At 45.9% G+C, this 14,848-nt stretch overlaps 7 pseudogenes; all 7 read left to right on the forward strand.

Annotated features, from left to right (window-relative positions):
* The first annotated feature begins 9,591 nt into the window (after positions 1-9,591).
* LOC134579868 (5S ribosomal RNA) lies at positions 9,592-9,710 on the forward strand (annotated as a pseudogene).
* A 134-nt stretch (positions 9,711-9,844) lies between these two features.
* Positions 9,845-9,963, forward strand: LOC134579767 (5S ribosomal RNA; annotated as a pseudogene).
* Positions 9,964-10,340: 377 nt separating this feature from the next.
* On the forward strand, positions 10,341-10,459 carry LOC134579947 (5S ribosomal RNA; annotated as a pseudogene).
* A 134-nt stretch (positions 10,460-10,593) lies between these two features.
* LOC134580007 (5S ribosomal RNA) lies at positions 10,594-10,712 on the forward strand (annotated as a pseudogene).
* A 909-nt stretch (positions 10,713-11,621) lies between these two features.
* On the forward strand, positions 11,622-11,740 carry LOC134579897 (5S ribosomal RNA; annotated as a pseudogene).
* Positions 11,741-13,439: 1,699 nt separating this feature from the next.
* On the forward strand, positions 13,440-13,558 carry LOC134579833 (5S ribosomal RNA; annotated as a pseudogene).
* A 134-nt stretch (positions 13,559-13,692) lies between these two features.
* On the forward strand, positions 13,693-13,811 carry LOC134579913 (5S ribosomal RNA; annotated as a pseudogene).
* Positions 13,812-14,848: the final 1,037 nt, after the last annotated feature.

The following is a 14,848-nucleotide window of genomic DNA, read 5'->3' on the forward strand; positions in this document are numbered from 1 at the left end:
CCAGACCCACTTGCACGCTGATGGGGCCCTGTGAAGAAATGACTATATTGTTCGGTATTTTTTTGCATAGTTCTTGCTTTTTCTGTGTATTTTCATTCGGCAGATGGGACTGCCGAACAAAGACCACCCCTGGCTCACTTAACTTCAAAGCCGGCATCACTTTCACCCTCTATGTGTGCGGTCAGCGTTCGTACTGCCGAACGCCACGTGGCAGAGAAAACCGCGGCCATCTTTTTTTCGTCAAACAAAGGCAGCGGGACTTGGTCGTCGAGTGTCTGGAACTAAAATCGGACACTCGACTTCCCGAACACCGGTCTCAATCATACAAACGCTGGAACTAGTGATACCGATTAGCTAGAAGAGCGCTATTCGGTACAAATATGCACACGAATGAGGGGAACAATCGCTGCTAGGAGCCAGGGGAATTCATTCGGTACTTTTATTCATTTTTTCCCTTTTTCTAAAGTGACCGGCAAAACCCCACGAATCTCTGGAACTATTTTGGGCAGCCCACCCACAGTGAACCGGTCACAAAGGACTTCCATAGTTTTTGCGAACCCCTGAACCGATCTGGGTGAAATTTGGATATGTTGGTCACCCAGATCGGGGCTATCAGGGGACATAAGATATACCCCAGGTATAAAGGGGTGTTCCAGAAATGGGGAAAAACAGTGACTTTTCAGCCTGGAGATAATTAGGTTGTTACTATATCAGACCTGATTATCTCCAGGACTAGGGGAGGGAACTGCCTGTTTGTATTGGGTGTGTTTTATATTTTTACTGTTCAGGATTGGATAAATGTTACTCCTCCCTGTGGGATGTCCCCTTGTATGGGGACCTGCATAAAAAGCCATGTATGTGAATAAACGTTAGTTCTACTTGTATCCTGAACCTGGACTCTGACTGTTATTTGGAATTCATATGCTGTAACAAGGGAATTATCTTATGCAGCTGTTATATTTCGTATGGATTTCGTTTCCTGTAACTACCGAATAGAACTCTCACTACCTTAGGCTCTGACCTTTCGGGAGGAAACTACCGAACGCGGTTTGGCTAAACTTGGTTTCCTTACAGGCCCCTTTAAAAAAAATGCATGTAGCGGAATGTATTAAGCCTGTCCTGTAACATTCCTATGTGACTGTATTCGTTATTGTATTTGTGTGTTTTTTTTTCCCCCATTGCATGGTACTTATATGCATTAATCGTATGTTATTCGGTAGTTTCCATCCGTACTCTATACAAATGGAAACTACCGAACTAATGGACCACCCCAGAGACAAGTGTGTCGGCTATTAAGTGCTCACACTTCTCTGACCACAAGTTAATAGGCCCTTTATGGATGTTGTTACAAATCGCTGTTTGTAACTGGCCCTTTAAATGGAAAATTGCCCTGCTTCCCTGGATTGTGGAGAAGCTTATTTGCCAGCCTCCTTCCTCATGACTATGGCCCCTGGAAGATTGTGCCCCTAAAAACTTATTAACTTTTATTGGGTGTGTATGGCCCTTTAAGAACCGTCTGGGGACATATTGTGACTTTGCTGAACAATACCCCTTTAAGACTATGTCCCCAGACCTGTAAAATAACTTGTTCCTGGCTTTCTCCCACTTGGTTCAGTAAATAAAGCTTACTGAACCAAGTACCACACAGGCGGACCACCCAGAAGTTAAAGTATGCAGGCAATTTACCTCCCAGGCTGTGAGGTTACTGCAGGTTAATTGCACGTGGCGGCGGCCATCTTTGTTCAGTCGAACGCGGTCAGCGTTGTATGCTAAAGATTCTGTGGAACTGTAATCGGCTACACATTTTACTGAACACTGCTGACCCTTACCTTCTTCCATACTGAACTTGCAGCTCCAGAGACTAAGTCCCGTTCGAAATGTTTTTCCGCATGAAATTGACCGACCGCACAGCCCAAATCTATGGAACTCTTTTGGGCAGGAAATTGTGCTTGCGGTCGGTCATGAAGGGACCTCCAGCTAACTTTTGATCCACTGGAGGGATTTGCCTGATTTTTGGAAGTGTTTATGTTTGATGCATGCTGAGTATGGAGATTGGATCTATAGTTTTAATGTTACAGTGTATGTGTGAAAACTGTATTTTTACTGTATGCTATAATTATGTTATATGTTTATCTGAGGGGAGGAGACGTGGGGGTGGTACCATGTATGTGGTTAATTTCAACCTCCCCCTGGGAGTGTCCTGTGTGTACCTTTTTGTAATAAAAAGCAGGCTGGGTGTCCCAGTCCTCAGCTCTTCTTGACCCTTCAAAACGTAGCCTCGTCTCGTTATTGGAGGGAACTGCTATATCACACTGGGGATTGCTATATGCATATTCCCCTGAGCTTAATCACTTAGCTCTTTTAAGAGCTTGTTCCGAATACGCTCTCCTGGAGGAGTTGTCTTCCCCACACGGTCCTGGAGGACAGAAACCGATCCAGGGTGGAAGGAAGACGGCGAGGCTCCAGTTAAGCTACGGCGGTTGTGGAGTCTGCAGTGGTTGTGGTGTCCAGTGCGGTGCTTGTGGTCCTCGGCGCAAGCTAGGAAGCGTCCATCAACGGAGGGTACTCGGTCAGAGTACACGGAGCTCCGTTACAGATGTATCTGGGTGGCCGCCATTCGGTATCCGTACACGTGGTGGCGGCCATCTTACGCATGAAAATCTCAGCGGTGTTTGGTCATCGAGTGTCTGGAACTCAAATCGGACACTCGATTACCTGAACACCGCTGAGACCTCCAGAGCTCCATAACTCCCGAACGGGAAGGTTAATCAAAACCCTGTTCGGTAGTTTTAAGGTACCGAAAGAGGGGATTTGTATGATGGGAAAGTTAAACGTGGATGGCAGTATTTTCTATGTATTTTATCTCAGTATTTTCTATGTATTTTATCTCCCGAACAAAGACCCGCAGGGCCAAAATGCATGGAACCCTTTCCGGATACCACCTCGTGTGCGGTCGGTCAAATTACACCCTCCACCTAACTACCGAACCCCTGGTCTGATCTGGGTGAATTTTGGATATGTTAGTCACCTAGATCAGGACTTCCAGGGGATACCATTTAAATAACTGTACCAGGCTGTTTTGGGGTACATCCAGAATCGGGGTAAAAGTATGTAAGTTATAAGTGGATTATGTGTCACACTGAGGGGAGGAGAGGTATGGGAGGTAACTACTGTACTATTGGATGAAGTACTTGTAACGGACTGTTTCAGCAGACAAGAGGTTAAAATCGTTTAGGCGATAATTCCCTTTTCAAAGACAGGCACAGCTACTGTAAAATCATCAAAACTCACGAATTGGATATAAGTGAATGCACCAAACTCCCGAACTGCATACAAGGGAATAAGGTAGCACTCCAAACTACCAAACTGGAACCTCACGAATAGCTGCTAGCAGACGAACAGGAAAAGCTCCCAAGCAGCTTACACTCCTGGCAGTCAGTCCCTATCAGCATACAGTGAATCCCCCCAAGAACGAGACAAGGCTCAGTGTTGAGGGTCAAGCAGTGGTCTGTTTATTGAGGGCTACCTGCCCATGTATTTATGCAGGTCTCCACCTGGTGGACACTCCCCTAGGGGACCAGATGGAAGACTGTAACACAGACAGACATGTATCACATTACAGACTCACAGAAGTAAAACATCCCCACAATGCATCCTGGCTTCCTCCCTTCTGCCCTGGAGATAATTGGAGAAGTAATTCAATTATCTCCCAGGACAAAGGCAAGACTCTATTACACACATGGGGACCCAAATACAGTAATATGCTTTAAAATACATAAGTTACTTTTTATACATTAAACAGACATGTAACATGTCCCCAGATAGCTCAGGTCTGAGTGCACATTATTAGATGAATGGCACTCAGACCAAACAAATACAGTTTAATCGCCATGGAGCCATGGTCTTTAATCACACGAATAGGCTCCATGGCATAGCTATCTGGGTTACCACTGTAACGGACCGTTTCAGCATATGAGGGGTTAAAATCCGTTTAGGCGATAATCCCCTTTTCTCAGAAAGGCACAGCTACTGCAGAACATCAAAACTCACGAACTAGATACAGGCGAATGCATCAAACTCCCGAACTGCATACCAGGGAATAAGATAGCACTCCAAGCTGGAACCTCACGAATAGCTGCTAGCAGATGAATAGGAAAAGCAGACATCAGCTTACACTCCTAGCAGTCAATCTCCAACAGCATACAGTGAATCCCCCCAAGAACGAGACAAGGCTCCGTGTTGAAGGTCAAGCAGTGGTCTGAGGTGCTGGGCACCCAGCCTGGTTTTTATTACATGAGTACACATACAGGCCACACCCAGGGGGAGGCATAAAATAACCAATAACATAGATGTTACCTCCCTCACATCCCCTCCCCTTAGTGTGACACTTAATCCCATTATGTGTACAGTTCAAAATATACTTTTACATAACTTTCATAACTTTACAACCATACATCGTATCCACATAACAATCACATATTCAGACTCAGCATACTTTAAACATAACCACTCTCAAAAATCATACAAATCCCTCCAGTAAATAAAAAGTTACACGGAAGTCCTTTTATGACCGACCGCAAGCACCTTTTCTTGCCCAAAACAGTTCCATGGATTTGGGCTGTGCGGTCGGTCACTTTCTAGCATAAAAACGGCTAAGTCCCGTTCGAAGTATGGCTGGTACTTCGACTTTAGTCGAAGTGTCGAAGTGAAGTCGATGGTACGGGTCGGTGGTGTTCGAGTTAAAATGGCCGCCGCCACGTGGTCCTTTGTCCGAAGCCGGTCACTTCGACGACTTCGACAACTTCGGAAACTCCGGCACTTCGATAACTTCGGCACTTCGGCTGCATCCGAAGTGCCCTATAAAAAGTGTCAATTCTTCTCCCATAGTAATAAAAGGGCCGAACACTGTTTGTAAAGGGCCCAATCTTCTAGGGCCATAGTCCAAAGGCAGCAGGCGGGCAACCAGGCTCCTCCAATACAATGTGGCGAGATTGGTTTTGTAACGGATCACCTGGCACCCCGACTGAGTACCTCCGTTAATGGATGCTCCTAGTGCTTCCTGAGGACTCCAAGCACTCTGGCAGACACCACAATCACCGAATCCGAGAAACCTTTTAAATTCTCCCAAGCATATGAATGCTGTAGACCATTGAATAGGAACCATACGAATAGGCTTGTACTCCTAGCAGTCAACTGGAACAGCACTCAATAAATCCTTCCCCCCAATAATGAGACGACACATCACTTTGAGGGTAAAACAGGAACTCTGGACTGGCTCATCCAGCCTGGCTTTTATTACACTAATCCACATACAGGCCACACCCAGGGGGAGGCATAAAATAACCAATCACATACATGGTTCAGCCCACACATCCCCTCCCCTCAGATAACATTAAACTCAATTATCCGGTACACTTTTTCAGCCAAGTTCTGGATGTACCCCAAAACCCGGGGGTACACCTTTAAATCCAGCATCGCTGGATAGCCCTTATTCAGGGGGACAACATATCCAAAATTCAAGTAATTCGGATGAATGGTTCGGGAGATATGAGGTTCCAAAGATTTGACCGACCGCATGGGTAAAGTATCCGAAAACAGTTCCATGCATTTTGGCCCTGCGGTCGGTCACAAACAAGGGAATGAAAACAGGCGAATTGCCTGTGTTATAGAGCCTGGAGAGGGTTTGAATGAATTCCCTTGTTTGTGGGGTTCTTTCTACCGAACGGCGGGTCATTCGGTAGTTTCTATACGAATTTCTGGAAGTATGGAGGTCTCAGCGGTGTTTGCCTAGTCAAGTGTCCGATTTTAGTTCCAGACACTCGACGGCAAAACACCGCTGTTCGGTAGTTTAAGATGGCCGCCGCCACGTGTTTGTTTCCCGAATGGCGGCCACCCAGAGGACAAAGAATACATTACACTGATTGCCAATTACCCGTTTGCAACATTGTTGCAAACTGTAATTGGAGGCACACTTAGTCCTGGGTGGTCTGGTTGTTCGGTAGTTTCACTCAATATAATGAATGGAGTGATTCTACCGAACAATCAGGTGAATGCTGCATACATATCCCAGGTTAAACTCAACACATAAATACATATGTAATATTACAGGCAGTATACTGGAATATGCTCCACAGTCTTAAAGGGACAGTAGTCCCAAAAGTCCCAATATATCCATTGCTGATTTTAAAGGGCCAGTAGCAGCAATATAAAGTACAATCTGCCCCAAATAACCCAGGGGCCATAGTCAGCAGGTAGGAGGCTAGCAAACAGGCTTCTCCAGGGCCCAGTGGCGAGGTTGGTTTCGCCACAGGTTTCGTCACATCTCTCCCCCTTTCCAAAAAGACTAACAGGGTACCTGACCTCCTGCCGGTCAGTGCCCTTGTTAGTCCAGCAACCCACCCACAAAGCAAAAAAAACAGTACAGCCCACCCACAATAAATAGTTACTACACCTGGGTAGAGGAGAAGTTTGTCCATGTCCAGGTGCCTCACCACGGCTGTGTAGGGGACTGGTAGGCTGCCTTGGTGGGTTGCTGAGTGGGCAGAGACCAGCGGTACTCTGTCCTGGTGCCAGCACTACCACCGGAGTAGTCTGGTTGGAGCCTGGTTGCTGGAGACGGACTGTCTCCCCCTTAGTTGCATAGCTCTGCTGCTGAGTAGGGAGACCGGTTGTCTCCCCCTTGGATACACAGCTCTGTCGTGGGGGGGTAGGACCGACCATCCCTACCCCCTGTGTGGTAAGTGCAGAGACCACGGTCCCACCTGCACTGGTGGGGGGTTTACAGTCTCCCCCTGGTACATTAAGCTGCCGCTGGGGAGAGGGGGTAACAAGCTCCTCTCCCGATAGAACACTCTGCACATTAATGATCCACCGCTGGGGAGAGGTGGTAACAAGCTCCTCTCCCATACATACTTTCAGTCTTTGCGGAGGGAGACCGACTGTCTCTCCTCCCAATACAGAGTCCTGCTGCTGGGGAAAGGAGACTGGGCTCTCTATTCCCTGCTGGATACTCTGCCGCTGGGGACTGGAGACTGGGCTCCCAATTCCCGGCCAATAACACTGCCGCTGGAGAATGGAGACTGGGCTCCCAAGTCCCGGCACATCACACTGCCGCTGGGGAATGGAGACTGGGCTCCCAATTCCCAAAAAATCACGCTGCCGCTGGGGAGGGAGGACACTGCTCTCCTCTCCCTGTATTTCCCACTGCCTTCCTGGCATACCACTCTGCTGCTGGGGGGCAGGAACAACTACCTCTGCCCCCTGTAACTCAGCCTGCCGCTGGGGAGGGAGGACACTGCTCTCCTCTCCCTGTACTTCACACTGCCTTCCTGGCATATCACTCTGCTGCTGGGGGGCAGGAACAACAACCTCTGCCCCCTGTAACTCAGCCTGCCGCTGGGGAGGGAGGACGCTGCTCTCCTCTCCCTGCACTTCACACTGCCACTGGGGAATGGAGACTGGGCTCCCAATTCCCTGCCGGACCGGTGGAGAGACCTCGGTCCCATCTCCACTGGCCACCTGGGGTTCTTCCCAGTAAAACTGTACAATATCTTCCCAGCTGAAGGGGTCTGGATCTGGGTCTGCGCTTCCCTGCTGAGCCTTCTCACTGGAGTGGAACAGATTTTGGTAGCCCTGTTCCAGCTCCATCTCTCGGGTTACTAGGTGGACCAGGTCTTGCTCTATCTCCTGAGTGTCGTCCCAGTCATACCTGCTCTCCCTCCACTCAAAGAGATCACTGAACCGGGCTTGTGTGGGGCTCCCAAATTCAGGCTCTGAGAAAGACTCCCATAACAAGCCAGGACCATCCAACTCCTCTCCCTCTGGCTTGTCATGCTCGGCTGTCCAGGGCAGGTACTGTGCAACATACCACCAAAGCGCCTGGTAGGCATCCTCCAGCCACATCTCCTGCCATACTAGGTGTTCCAATTCTCTCACCCATTCCTCCAGGGGCTGCTCTCCCAGGAAGGGCATCCGCAGGGCTACTCGCTTCTGCAACCGCTGCTCTTCCTTGGGGAATCTCCCGTCCTGCTGGTATTCCACAATATCCAGTGCCTGGTACCCGATGCCTTTGCGTACTGCATCTCGGTCATCCATGTCACCATCCTCGAACTCTACTGCTGGTTCCATGCTGGTGCTGTCAAATTGTAAAATCCAGAGCAATGGTGTCTCCTGTAGCTGTCCTTCTGGCTGTAGGAACGATCCCACCGCAGCCACCAATTGTAACGGACCGTTTCAGCATATGAGGGGTTAAAATCCATTTAGGCGATAATCCCCTTTTCTCAGAAAGGCACAGCTACTGCAGAACATCAAAACTCATGAACTAGATACAGGCAAATGCATCAAACTCCCGAACTGCATACCAGGGAATAAGATAGCACTCCAAGCTGGAACCTCACGAATAGCTGCTAGCAGATGAATAGGAAAAGCAGACATCAGCTTACACTCCTAGCAGTCAATCTCCAACAGCATACAGTGAATCCCCCCAAGAACGAGACAAGGCTCCGTGTTGAAGGTCAAGCAGTGGTCTGAGGTGCTGGGCACCCAGCCTGGTTTTTATTACATGAGTACACATACAGGCCACACCCAGGGGGAGGCATAAAATAACCAATAACATAGATGTTACCTCCCACACATCCCCTCCCCTTAGTGTGACACTTAATCCCATTATGTGTACAGTTCAAAATATACTTTTACATAACTTTCATAACTTTACAACCATACATCGTATCCACATAACAATCACATATTCAGACTCAGCATACTTTAAACATAACCACTTTCAAAAATCATACAAATCCCTCCAGTAAATAAAAAGTTACACGGAAGTCCTTTTATGACCGACCGCAAGCACCTTTTCTTGCCCAAAACAGTTCCATGGATTTGGGCTGTGCGGTTGGTCACTTTCTAGCATAGAAACGGCTAAGTCCCGTTCGAAGTATGGCCGGTACTTCGACTTTAGTCGAAGTGTCAAAGTGAAGTCGATGGTACGGGTCGGCGGTGTTCGAGTTAAAATGGCCGCCGCCACGTGGTCCTTTGTCCGAAGCCGGTCACTTAGACGACTTCGACAACTTCGGAAACTCCGGCACTTCGGTAACTTCGGCACTTTGGCTGCATCCGAAGTGCCCTATAAAAAGTGTCAATTCTTCTCCCATAGTAATAAAAGGGTCGAACACTGTTTGTAAAGGGCCCAATCTCCTAGGGCCATAGTCCAAAGGCAGCAGGCGAGCAACCAGGCTCCTCCAATACAATGTGGCGAGATTGGTTTCGTCACAACCACAAATTCACATAAAAATACCGAATGAACGGCTGTTCGGCTACATCCCCACGAATAGGAACCAGGAGACGGACGGCTCAGCGGTGCCTGCACGTAATAGTGTCCGGGTTTGGTGCAGGAAAGCCGTGCAGAAAAGCGCTGGCTGCCCGGGGAGCTCCAGAACACCGCCATCGTGTGGCGACTTAGTGAAACCGTGACCACCCAGTAACAATCAATTAAGCTGCGGTTAACCGCAGCTACTGGGTGGTCAATTGCCAGCACATGCTTGTTAAGCTGATATTCTACCAACATTAGCGAGATCGCATTCTCTTAATTTCACTTACGGTCATACCAGTCTGAAAATGCCTGATCTTATCAGATCTCGGAAGCAATCAAGGCTCGGGCCTGGTTAGTACTTGTATGGGAGACCAACTAGGAACCTCAGGTGCCGTAAGCTTTTGTTTATTTCTTTTTTGCATTATGATGTCATAATCAGACCACTTTTTTCCCTATCCAGAAGCGTCTTGTCTTTTGTTGCAACCAGTGTTTGATATTCTACCAACATTAGCGAGATCACATTCTTTTAGCTTCACTTACGGCCATACCAGTCTGAAAATGCCTGATCTTGTCAGATCTCGGAAGCCATCCAGACTCGGGCCTGGTTAGTACTTGTATGGGAGACTAACTAGGAACCTCAGGTGCCGTAAGCTTTTGTTTATTTCTTTTTTGCATTATTAGGTCATAATCAGACCACTTTTTTCCCTATCCAGAAGCGTCTTGTCTTTTGTCGCAACCAGTGTTTGATATTCTACCAACATTAGCGAGGTTGCATTCTCTTAATTTCACTTAAGGCCATACCAGTCTGAAAATGCCAGATATCGGAAGCCATTCAGACTCGGGCCTGGTTAGTACTTGTATGGGAGACCAACTAGGAACCTCAGGTGCCGTAAGCTTTTGTTTATTTCTTTTTTGCATTATGATGTCATAATCAGACCAATTTTTTCCCTATCCAGAAGCGTCTTGTCTTTTGTTGCAACCAGTGTTTGATATTCTACCAACATTAGCGAGATCACATTCTCTTAATTTCATTTACGGCCATACCAGTCTGAAAATGCCTAATCTCGTCAGATCTTGGAAACCATCCAGACTCGGGGCTGGTTAGTACTTGTATGGGAGACCAACTTGGAACCTCAGGTGCCGTAAGCTTTTGTTTATTTCTTTTTTGCATTATGATGTCATAATCAGACCACTTTTTTCCCTATCCAGAAGTGTCTTGTCTTTTGTCGCAACCAGAGTTTGATATTCTACCAACATTAGTGCAATCGCATTTTCTTAATTTCACTTACGGCCATACCAGTCTGAAAATGCCTGATCTTGTCAAATCTTGGAAGCTATCCAGACTTGGGCCTGGTTAGTATTTGTATGGGAGACCAACTAGGAACCTCAGGTGCCGTAAGCCTTTGTTTATTTCTTTTTTGCATTATGATGTCATAATCAGACCACTTTTTTCCCTATCCAGAAGCGTCATAATCAGACCACTTTTTTCCCTATCCAGAAGCTTCTTGTCTTTTGTCGCAACCAGTGTTTGATATTCTACCAACATTAGCGAGATCGCATTCTCTTAATTCCATTTACGACCATACCAGTCTGAAAATGCCTTATTTTGTCAGATCTCTGAAGCAATCCAGACTTGGGCCAGGTTAGTACTTGTATGGGACACCAACTAGGAACCTCAGGTGCCGTAAGCTTTTGTTTATTTCTTTTTTGCATTATGATGTCATAATCAGAACACTTTTTTCCCTATCCAGAAGCGTCTTGTCTTTTGTTGCAACCAGTGTTTAATATTCTACCAACATTAGCGAGATCACATTCTCTTAATTTCACTTACGGCCATACCAGTCTGAAAATGCCAGATCTCGGAAACCATCCAGACTCGGGCCTCGTTAGGACTTGTATGGGAGACCAACTAGGAACCTCAGGTGCCGTAAGCTTTTGTTTATTTCTTTTTTGCATTATGATGTCATAATCAGACCACTTTTTTCCCTATCCAGAAGCGTCTTGTCTTTTGTTGCAACCAGTGTTTAATATTCTACCAACATTAGCGAGATCACATTCTCTTAATTTCACTTACGGCCATACCAGTCTGAAAATGCCAGATCTCGGAAACCATCCAGACTCGGGCCTCGTTAGGACTTGTATGGGAGACCAACTTGGAACCTCAGGTGCCGTAAGCTTTTGTTTATTTCTTTTTTGCATTATGATGTCATAATCAGACCACTTTTTTCCCTATCCAGAAGTGCCTTGTCTTTTGTCGCAACCAGAGTTTGTTATTCTACCAACATTAGCGCAATCGCATTTTCTTAATTTCACTTACGGCCATACCAGTCTGAAAATGCCTGATCTCGCCAAATCTTTGAAGCTATCCAGACTTGGGCCTGGTTAGTACTTGTATGGGAGACCAACTAGGAACCTCAGGTGCCGTAAGCCTTTGTTTATTTCTTTTTTGCATTATGATTGTAACGGATCACCTGGCACCCCGACTGGGTACCTCCGTTAAAGGATGCTCCTAGTGCTTCCTGAGGACTCCAAGCACTCTGGCAGACACCACAATCACCGAATCCGAGAAACCTTTTAAATTCTCCCAAGCATATGAATGCTGTAGACCATTGAATAGGAACCATACGAATAGGCTTGTACTCCTAGCAGTCAACTGGAACAGCATGCAATAAATCCTTCCCCCCAATAATGAGACGACACATCACTTTGAGGGTAAAACAGGAACTCTGGACTGGCTCATCCAGCCTGGCTTTTATTACACTAATCCACATACAGGCCACACCCAGGGGGAGGCATAAAATAACCAATCACATACATGGTTCAGCCCACACATCCCCTCCCCTCAGATAACATTAAACTCAATTATCCGGTACACTTTTTCAGCCAAGTTCTGGATGTACCCCAAAACCCGGGGGTACACCTTTAAATCCAGCATCGCTGGATAGCCCTTATTCAGGGGGACAACATATCCAAAATTCAAGTAATTCGGATGAATGGTTCGTGAGATATGGGGTTCCAAAGATTTGACCGACCGCATGGGTAAAGTATCCGAAAACAGTTCCATGCATTTTGGCCCTGCGGTCGGTCACAAACAAGGGAATGAAAACAGGCGAATTGCCTGTGTTATAGAGCCTGGAGAGGGTTTGAATGAATTCCCTTGTTTATGGGGCTCTTTCTACCGAACGGCGGGTCATTCGGTAGTTTCCATACGAATTTCTGGAAGTATGGAGGTCTCAGCGGTGTTTGCCTAGTCAAGTGTCCGATTTTAGTTCCAGACACTCGACGGCAAAACACCGCTGTTCGGTAGTTTAAGATGGCCGCCGCCACGTGTTTGTTTCCCGAATGGCGGCCACCCAGAGGACAAAGACCACACTGCACTGATTGCCAATTACCTGTTTGCAACATTGTTGCAAACGGTAATTGGAGGCACACTCATTCCTGGGTGGTCTGGTTGTTCGGTAGTTTCACTCAATATACTGAATGGAGTGATTCTACCGAACAATCAGATGAATGTTGCATACAAATCACCCAGGATACACTTAACACATCTATAAATACATATATAATATTACAGGCAGTACACTCGAATATGCTTCACAGTCTTAAAGGGACAGTAGTCCCAAAAGTCCCAATATGTCCATAGATGCTGTTAAAAGGGCCAGTAGCAGCAATATACATTTCAATATGCCCCAAATAACCCAGGGGCCATAGTCAGTAGGTAGGAGGCTAGCAAACAGGCTTCTCCAGGGCCCAGTGGCGAGGTTGGTTTCGCCACAATGATGTCATAATCAGAACACTTTTTTCCCTATCCAGAAGCATCTTGTCTTTTGTCGCAACCAGAGTTTGATATTCTACCAACATTAACGCAATCGCATTTTCTTAATTTCACTTACGGCCATACAAGTCTGAAAATGCCAGATCTTGGAAGCCATCCAGACTCGGGCCTGGTTAGTACTTGTATGGGAGACCAACTAGGAACCTCAGGTGCTGTAAGTTTTTTTAATTTCTTTTTTGCATTATGATGTCATAATCAGACCACTTTTTTCCCTATCCAGAAGCGTCTTGTCTTTTGTCGCAATCAGTGTTTGATATTCTACCAACATTAGCGAGATCGCATTCTTGTAATTTCATTTACGGCCATACCAGTCTGAAAATGCCTGATCTCGTCAGATCTCGGAAACCATCCAGACTCGGGGCTGGTTAGTACTTGTATGGGAGACCAATTAGGAACCTCAGGTGCCGTAAGCTTTTGTTTATTTCTTTTTTGCATTATGATGTCATAATCAGACCACTTTTTTCCCTATCCAGAAGCGTCTTGTCTTTTGTCGCAACCAGAGTTTGATATTTTACCAACATTAGCGAGATCGCATTCTCTTAATTTCTCTTACGCCCATACCAGTCTGAAAATGCCTGATCTCGTCAGATCTCGGACACCATCTAGACTCGGGCCTGGTTAGTACTTGCATGGGAGACCAACTAGGAACCTCAGGTGCCGTAAGCTTTTGTTTATTTCTTTTTTGCATTATGATGTCTGTCAGGGTATTTATATCGGCAGACATTTGTGCTATGATAGAAATACAAAGTGTATATTCTGAAGTCATTGCTGAACAGACCAGACTCCATTTTGTTATTCTCAAGTTAACAAAGACACAACATTTCTTTCCTTTCTCTATTGCTGACCGCTTAGCCAGAGCTGAATGGAATGTGTATATAAACAAACCAAATAGATAAGACATTGAGAATGGGGGTAGACAGACTGTATAAATTCTATTCCCAGACTTAGGTGACAGAGGAGATTAAACAATTAAATTTTACTTTCGATATTGTACAACGTCCCATTATAGTTTAAGGTGAAACTTAGTTCACAAACTATCAATTTTAGGAATTATAGCAGAATTTGCAGACGCATAGTCTGGACAAAACTGAGAAAAACTGTGTGATCTGACAGATAAAATAAGTTATTGGATACCTAAAGATAACGTAAATGACGTCAAAAATAGCCATGAGGAAAAGTTAACTCTTTCCTGGATAGGTATGTCTAGTGGAACAAGGCTGCCCTCTTGAGTTCGAATATTAAAATGATTACCTAGAAGGCAACCACACCCCACATTTGTGATTGGCTATCACCTAAGGAATTTTTCCCTTTAAAAAGTTAAGACAAGGGAAGAGAGGGAAGATTAGAAATATTTGGAAGATTCAAAGATTGAAGAGAGAGACATTACGACATAGAAACATAGAAACATAGAAACATAGAATGTGACGGCAGATAAGAACCATTCGGCCCATCTAGTCTGCCCAGTTTTCTAAATACTTTCATTAGTCCCTGGCCTTATCTTATAGTTAGGATAGCCTTATGCCTATCCCACGCATGCTTAAACTCCTTTACTGTGTTAACCTCTACCACTTCAGCTGGAAGGCTATTCCATGCATCCACTACCCTCTCAGTAAAGTAATACTTCCTGATATTATTTTTAAACCTTTGTCCCTCTAATTTAAGACTATGTCCTCTTGTTGTGGTAGTTTTTCTTCTTTTAAATA

This window comes from Pelobates fuscus, chromosome 12 (genome assembly GCF_036172605.1).
Source record: "Pelobates fuscus isolate aPelFus1 chromosome 12, aPelFus1.pri, whole genome shotgun sequence".
NCBI classification, from domain to species: domain Eukaryota; kingdom Metazoa; phylum Chordata; class Amphibia; order Anura; family Pelobatidae; genus Pelobates; species Pelobates fuscus.